This window comes from Prionailurus bengalensis, chromosome A1 (genome assembly GCF_016509475.1).
Source record: "Prionailurus bengalensis isolate Pbe53 chromosome A1, Fcat_Pben_1.1_paternal_pri, whole genome shotgun sequence".
NCBI lineage: Eukaryota > Metazoa > Chordata > Mammalia > Carnivora > Felidae > Prionailurus > Prionailurus bengalensis.
The window spans coordinates 10,279,856-10,285,982 of record NC_057343.1 but is presented as its reverse complement, the minus strand read 5'-3'; the positions used below and the strand labels follow the sequence as shown (position 1 = coordinate 10,285,982).

At 56.7% G+C, this 6,127-nt stretch overlaps 1 long non-coding RNA gene across 1 annotated transcript; it reads left to right on the top strand.

Moving 5' to 3' along the window:
• Positions 1 to 353: 353 nt before the first annotated feature.
• LOC122481162 lies at positions 354 to 6,039 on the top strand. Its single transcript, XR_006296774.1, has 3 exons — positions 354 to 815; positions 2,842 to 2,988; positions 5,995 to 6,039. It is a non-coding gene; the product is annotated as an uncharacterized LOC122481162 (long non-coding RNA).
• Positions 6,040 to 6,127: the final 88 nt, after the last annotated feature.

Genomic DNA, 6,127 nt, shown 5'->3' with positions numbered 1-6,127 from the left:
AAGGAGAGCTTTCTCGAGGAATTTAGAAGGTGATTCTTTATTAGTCAAAGAATTCTCATGAGGTACGTGCATTCGCTGGTCCCAAGTGTGTCTTAGTAACAGCTACCTAATCTTGCGACGAGGGTCATAACATTCCTCCATGAGTAGATAATTCGCATGCGAGGGTAAACGGCCCTACTGCTCCACAGCCACGAAGATAAAACCCAGAAGAGCAGGGGGGGCGCGCAGAGATGCACCTCCCCGTGTCCAGGAGTCGGGGTGGGCACCCTCTCCGTGAGGAGTTTGGTGGGGACCGAACTGTGCCCACAAGGGAGCACTGACGTTCAAGCCAGGGGCGGAGTGGAGGGAGGAGCGCTGCTCGGGGCAGGGGCTGCTGCTCCGGAAGGAATGGAAGGATGTGTGGCACCCCCGGCCCCGCGGGGGCTGCCGGCTCCTGCCTCCTCCCTGGGCTCTCCCCGCACCTCCGAGCGGATGCGTCACCCTGACGCGGCAGGGAGGGCCGTGGCCAGGGGGCTTCTTCAGCGCCTGGCGGGCCGGGGCCTGTGGGGTCCCCCTGGCAGCGACGGTCCCCCGGTTGCCACACAGTGAGGCCGGCCCGGGGTGCCGACAGGGAAGCAGGCCGTGCTGGGAATCCTCACAGAGGACCTGAGCGATTCCCGGATCCCCTTCTGCGGACCTGGCCCTTGCACTTTGCCCCGGAAGGAGCACCTGTCCTGAGATCTCTGCGCGCTCACGGGGCCACTTCAGCGCTTCTGGGCCCTCGTGCGCCGTGCGCTCCCCACGGACGGCAGGGACGGGGACAGGCCGACTCCCAGGTCTCTGACTTCGGTGTCAGAGTGGAAGAGGGTGCCATGCCTCAAAGTGGAGCCCACGGGAGGAGGCCGGGCTAGAGGGGGGCGTGAGGAGAGCTGAGAGATGTGAGGAGAGCCGAGGGGGGGCGTGAGGAGAGCGGAGGGGGGCGTGAGGAGAGCGGAGGGGGGCGTGAGGAGAGCTGAGGGATGTGAGGAGAGCTGAGGGGGGCGTGAGGAGAGCTGAGGGACATGAGGAGAGCTGAGAGGGGCGTGAGGAGAGCTGAGGGGGGCGTGAGGAGAGCTGAGGGACATGAGGAGAGCCGAGGGGGGCGTGAGGAGAGCGGAGGGGGGCGTGAGGAAAGCTGAGGGGGGCGTGAGGAGAGCTGAGAGATGTGAGGAGAGCTGAGGGGTGCGTGAGGAGAGCTGAGGGACATGAGGAGAGCCGAGGGGGGCGTGAGGAGAGCGGAGGGGGGCGTGAGGAAAGCTGAGGGGGGCGTGAGGAGAGCTGAGGGACATGAGGAGAGCTGAAGGGGGCGTGAGGAAAGCTGAGGGATGTGAGGAGAGCTGAGGGGGATGTGGGGGGACCTGAGGGGGGCACGAGGGGACCTGAGGGGGGCGTGAGGAGAGCTGAGGGACATGAGGAGAGCTGAGGGGGGCGTGAGGAGAGCTGTGGGACGTGAGGAGAGCTGAGGGGGGCGTGAGGAGAGCTGAGGGACATGAGGAGAGCTGAGGGGGCGTGAGGAGAGCTGTGGGACGTGAGGAGAGCTGAGGGGGGCGTGAGGAGAGCTGAGGGGGATGTGGGGGGACCTGAGGGGGGCACGAGGGGACCTGAGGGGGGCGTGAGGAGAGCTGAGGGACATGAGGAGAGCTGAAGGGGGGCGTGAGGAGAGCTGTGGGGGATGTGGGGGGACCTGAGGGGGGCACGAGGGGACCTGAGGGGGGCGTGAGGAGAGCTGAGGGACATGAGGAGAGCGGAGGGGGGCGTGAGGAGAGCTGAGGGGTATGTGGGGGGACCTGAGGGGGGCACGAGGGGACCTGAGGGGGGCGTGAGGAGAGCTGAGGGACATGAGGAGAGCTGAGGGGGGCGTGAGGAGAGCTGAGGGGGACGAAAGGAGAGCGGAGGGGGATGTGAGGAGAGCTGAGGGGGGTGTGGGGGGAACTGAGGGGGGCACGAGGGGACCTGAGGGGGGCGTGAGGAGAGCTGAGGGGGATGAAAGGAGAGCTGAGGGTGATGTGAGGAGAGCTGTGGGACATGAGGAGAAGAGCCTCAGACTCCTCTCCTTGGTTGCCCAAACTGGCTATGACATCCTGACCTCTCTTTTTAATGTTTATTTATTCTTAGAGAGAGAGAGAGAGACAGAGCACGAGCCGGGGAGGGGCAGAGGGCGAGGGAGACACAGAATCCGAAGCAGGCTCCAGGCTCTGAGCTGTCAGCACAGAGCCCGACGCGGGGCTCAAACTCACGGACCTTGAGATCATGACCTGAGCAAAAGTCGGCCATTTAACCGACTGAGCCACCCAGGCACCCCTGACCTCTCCTTTTAAAAGCAAGTGAAGATTTATTAGCTTATGTAAGAAATGAGGAGCCCTGTCAGGGACATGATCTGTGTGGGCTTCAGCTTGGGGTTGTTCTCAGTGGCCCAAGAGACCCCTTTGTAGGCTCGTTTCCGGGGGCTGGTGGCAGCCCCCGCCCCGCACGTGCCCTCCCCCTGACACTATGAAACAAAGCAAAGCCAGGACTGGCCACGTGTGGAGTTCCACTTCCAACCCTGTTATTCCGAAGAGGCCTTTGTGTCATACAACTGTACAGTTTCTGTGAGGAATGGGGTTTGAAATCCACTCTTGGCTAAAACCCTGGATAGCACGTGAAAGGGAAAAGAGTCAATGCCTGGCTGCAGTTGAGATTCAGGAAGGTCCCAAGTAGGAAACAGGTGGAGGCAATGGGGCAAGGACCGGGAGACACCAGATGGACAGAAGGGAGCACCCAGGATGCTCGGGGTTCGTGCTGGTTTTCATGCTCGTGGCTGAAACAGGTGCTTCTGATTTCCAGGGCCTGTGTCCTCAGTGGGACAAAAGATACGTGTACTAAGGCTGACATGGGTCGAACAAGGAGAAGCCCAACTTCCTTTGATCCACAGGACGCTCACCGCTGGACCTCTGCCCGCAGGCTCTCGAGGGACGCATGCAGTCACGAGAGGTAATTTAGGGTTCCAGTTTACTGCTCACTTTCCTAAGTTTACGTGGGGGAGAATGTTCTGCAAACGCAATGTCCGTCGTTTCCTTACACTTGCTACAACCGCTCTGCTCTCAGAAATCACTAGTGAACTTTCTGGGGCTAAGTCGAGCGATCTTTCGGGCCTCCTCTCTGCTGGTGGCTCTGTGGCACTCAGTGTCCCCCATCTGTTGCTCCCCTCTCACTGGCCCGGAAGCCAGCAGTCTGAAATCAGGCTAGGGGTGGGCGCCCACTCCTTCCGAGGGCTCTGGGGGGAAGATCCCTCCTTTCCTCTCCCAGCTTCTGGTGGCTCCAGGGGTCCGTTGGCTTGCGGCCACGTCTCTCTCCCTTTTTCACATCGTCTTTCCCACGTGTCCCTTGATCTCTTGTACCTCTCTTCAAGGACACTTGTGATGGCATTTAGGGCCCACCCGAATAATCTGGGGTCATCTCCTCCTCTCCTGATACCGAGTTTAATCACATCTGCCAAGACCCACTTCCCAATAAGGTCACATCCACAGGCTCTGGGGATTAGAACTTGCTAGCTCTGGGTGGCCATCATTCAGCCCACTACCGTGCCCCACGGTGGATGAGAAAAAATCTTGCCTATGTCTTTCTTGCAATATTTTCCTGTCTGTGTTACACCAGAGAGAAGTCTCCCAGATGAAACGTGCCTGCTTTGTTGTTGTGTAGGAATATGAAGCCGGTAATTAAAATTTGTAAGCCTTTCGAAATACCTCTGCTGGTCATAAGGATGTCCGCAAATGACATCTTTCTTCGTGAGAGTCACCACAACAGGAGGCGGAAATGAAAGGGGAGACTGGAAAGTGTGTTTCGGGATGGGAGGTACGGGAAGGCGTGATACATTGAGCCAGACAAATTATTTCAGACTAGCATCTAAACTATAGAATATTCTCTTTGGGATCCTGGAACTGACGGGAAGGGGAGGGCAGGCCCAGGTTTAATCTGAGCAGAAAGGGCAAGAGGTGGTTTGAGGGATGGAGGGTAGAGGCTGGCCTCAGGGAGGGACCCGGGAGTAGTCAGGATTCAGGTAGGACAGAGTGGCTTCCAGGGTTTGGAGGAATATTCCTGTCCCTGTCCTGAATCTCACGGGCATCTGGCCAAGTATCTAGGAGCTATAGCTGGCCTCCCCTGAGTGAGCGCCTGGAGTGGAGAAAAGACCCCGGTTCCTCTTTGATGGTCCCCTACCTTCTCCCAGAGCATCCTGAGAAGACAGACAGATTGTGCTCCCAGGCTCAGCCAAGTGGTTGCTACGCTGAGTTGTCCCAAACAGAGGAGAGAAGACAGTGCTGCTATTCTAGTACCGCTGGTTAGAGACTGGGGTCCTGACTGGGCTTCACACTCACGGTGGGTCCCTCAGTCCAGAGTCCTCAGCTCCCTGAAACCTGGTGGTAAGACTTGGGCAGGAGAAGGAAAGACGGCTCAGGCTCTGAGCCTGTCATAATCCCAGCTCTGCTTCCTGGAAGAGTCCGTCCGAAGGACCACCAGTCGTCTCGGCTAAAATCAGTCGTCTTGGCTAAAACCAGTCATCTTAGCTAAAACCAGTCGTCTCGGCTAGCAATAAAATGGCCCTTGTTTCCGTCTTCCATTATTCCCTGTTGTGGGTCTCCCTCTGGGATCTCACCAGAAGGGGGGATTACTGGCGGGCCGAAGTTGGATCCCCCGGGGCCCCTGCTCGAATGCCAGGCACCATCAGCATCTCGGATCCTATCAAGTCTCATCCTTCCTACCAGCTGCCCACCCCACCTGCTGGTCCACGATGCCTCACGCTGTCCTTTACTTACAAAGGGAAGAGGACAGATGTAGGAATCTAGAGACATCATCGGTCCCAGACCTGGCTCTTGCCACCTTCTTGCTTATTATCCTGAGCAAGTCGCCTCTCTGTTATGGACTGAGTGTTGGTAACACTCCCACATCCACAGGCTGAAGCCCTGGCTGCCCTGTGGGGGTGGTGGGAGGTGCTGCCTTTTGGAGGTGATTGGCTTGATGTGCAGTCAGAGGTAAACAAATCCGCTTAACGATCATGAATCCAGCATTTCCCAAACTTACGTCGGCAAGGACCGGTGGGTAATGGCTGGCTTATCTCCGCTCCCGTTGTGACCGCCAGTGGACAGGTGAGAAAGCAGGATTCTGGCTGCAGAGGTAGGAAGAGTGGGAAGGGGGGAAAGAAGAACCGGGTCAGAAAAAAAAGGCAGATGTTTTCCACTGCTTTGCCCCATTTTCTCCCAACAAGTCCAGACCCACTGGAAGTTGCACCTGGAGGTATCTGGAACCCCGCTTGACATGATTTATAAGATAGGGTTTTGTTTTGAACGCCGCTGACTTCATATAATGGCATTATTTCCTCAAGGGATTAGTTAATGGAGGGAACACTGCCCTCAGCAAAACAGCATTAATGCAGAGCTCTCAATTTAAAATAGTACCAAGTAGGCAGGCTAGAACCCTGAGGATTAAACTCGAAATGTTATGGTCCAAAAATAAAGGATTAAAAATGAGTACTTCATTAAAATGGGGAGAGATCCAGTGTTTGAAGGTTTACATAAAGCAGGATGGGGAAAGGGGTCCGGCCAAGGTGGGTTGGTTGCTCAGGAGGCTCAAAGATTCCAACACGGAAGGGCAAAATCCGGGGGTGGGGGTGCACACAGCTCCCCCTGCCCTTTGTAGCAGGTGAAGATATTCAGGCTTAAGGGATAAGTAGTAATATACTCTGGCCCATCCGCAAGCTGATGATAAAACTGAGAGTGGGTCCTCTCTGTGCCTCTGGAACCTGGGTTCAGTAGGAAGGAGAAAACTCGGGATTTAAATCCATGTCAGGAAGAAGGGAAGGAAGGAGGGAAGGAGAGAGGGAAGGTGGGGGAAAGGCAGGCAGATAGGCATAGTTTGCTAGTCTGAGGCAGTGGGAATCAATTGTCTAGCTTTCGGAGACACGGAGAGGATTGTTTGTCTACTCAGCACCCTCCTCTTCTCCAGGGAACAGTCCTTGGCATCACTGTGGCTCTATGAGACCAGCCATTTAAAAAAATTTTTTTTTTCAACGTTTATTTATTTTTGGGACAGAGAGAGACAGAGCATGAACGGGGGAGGGGCAGAGAGAGAGGGAGAC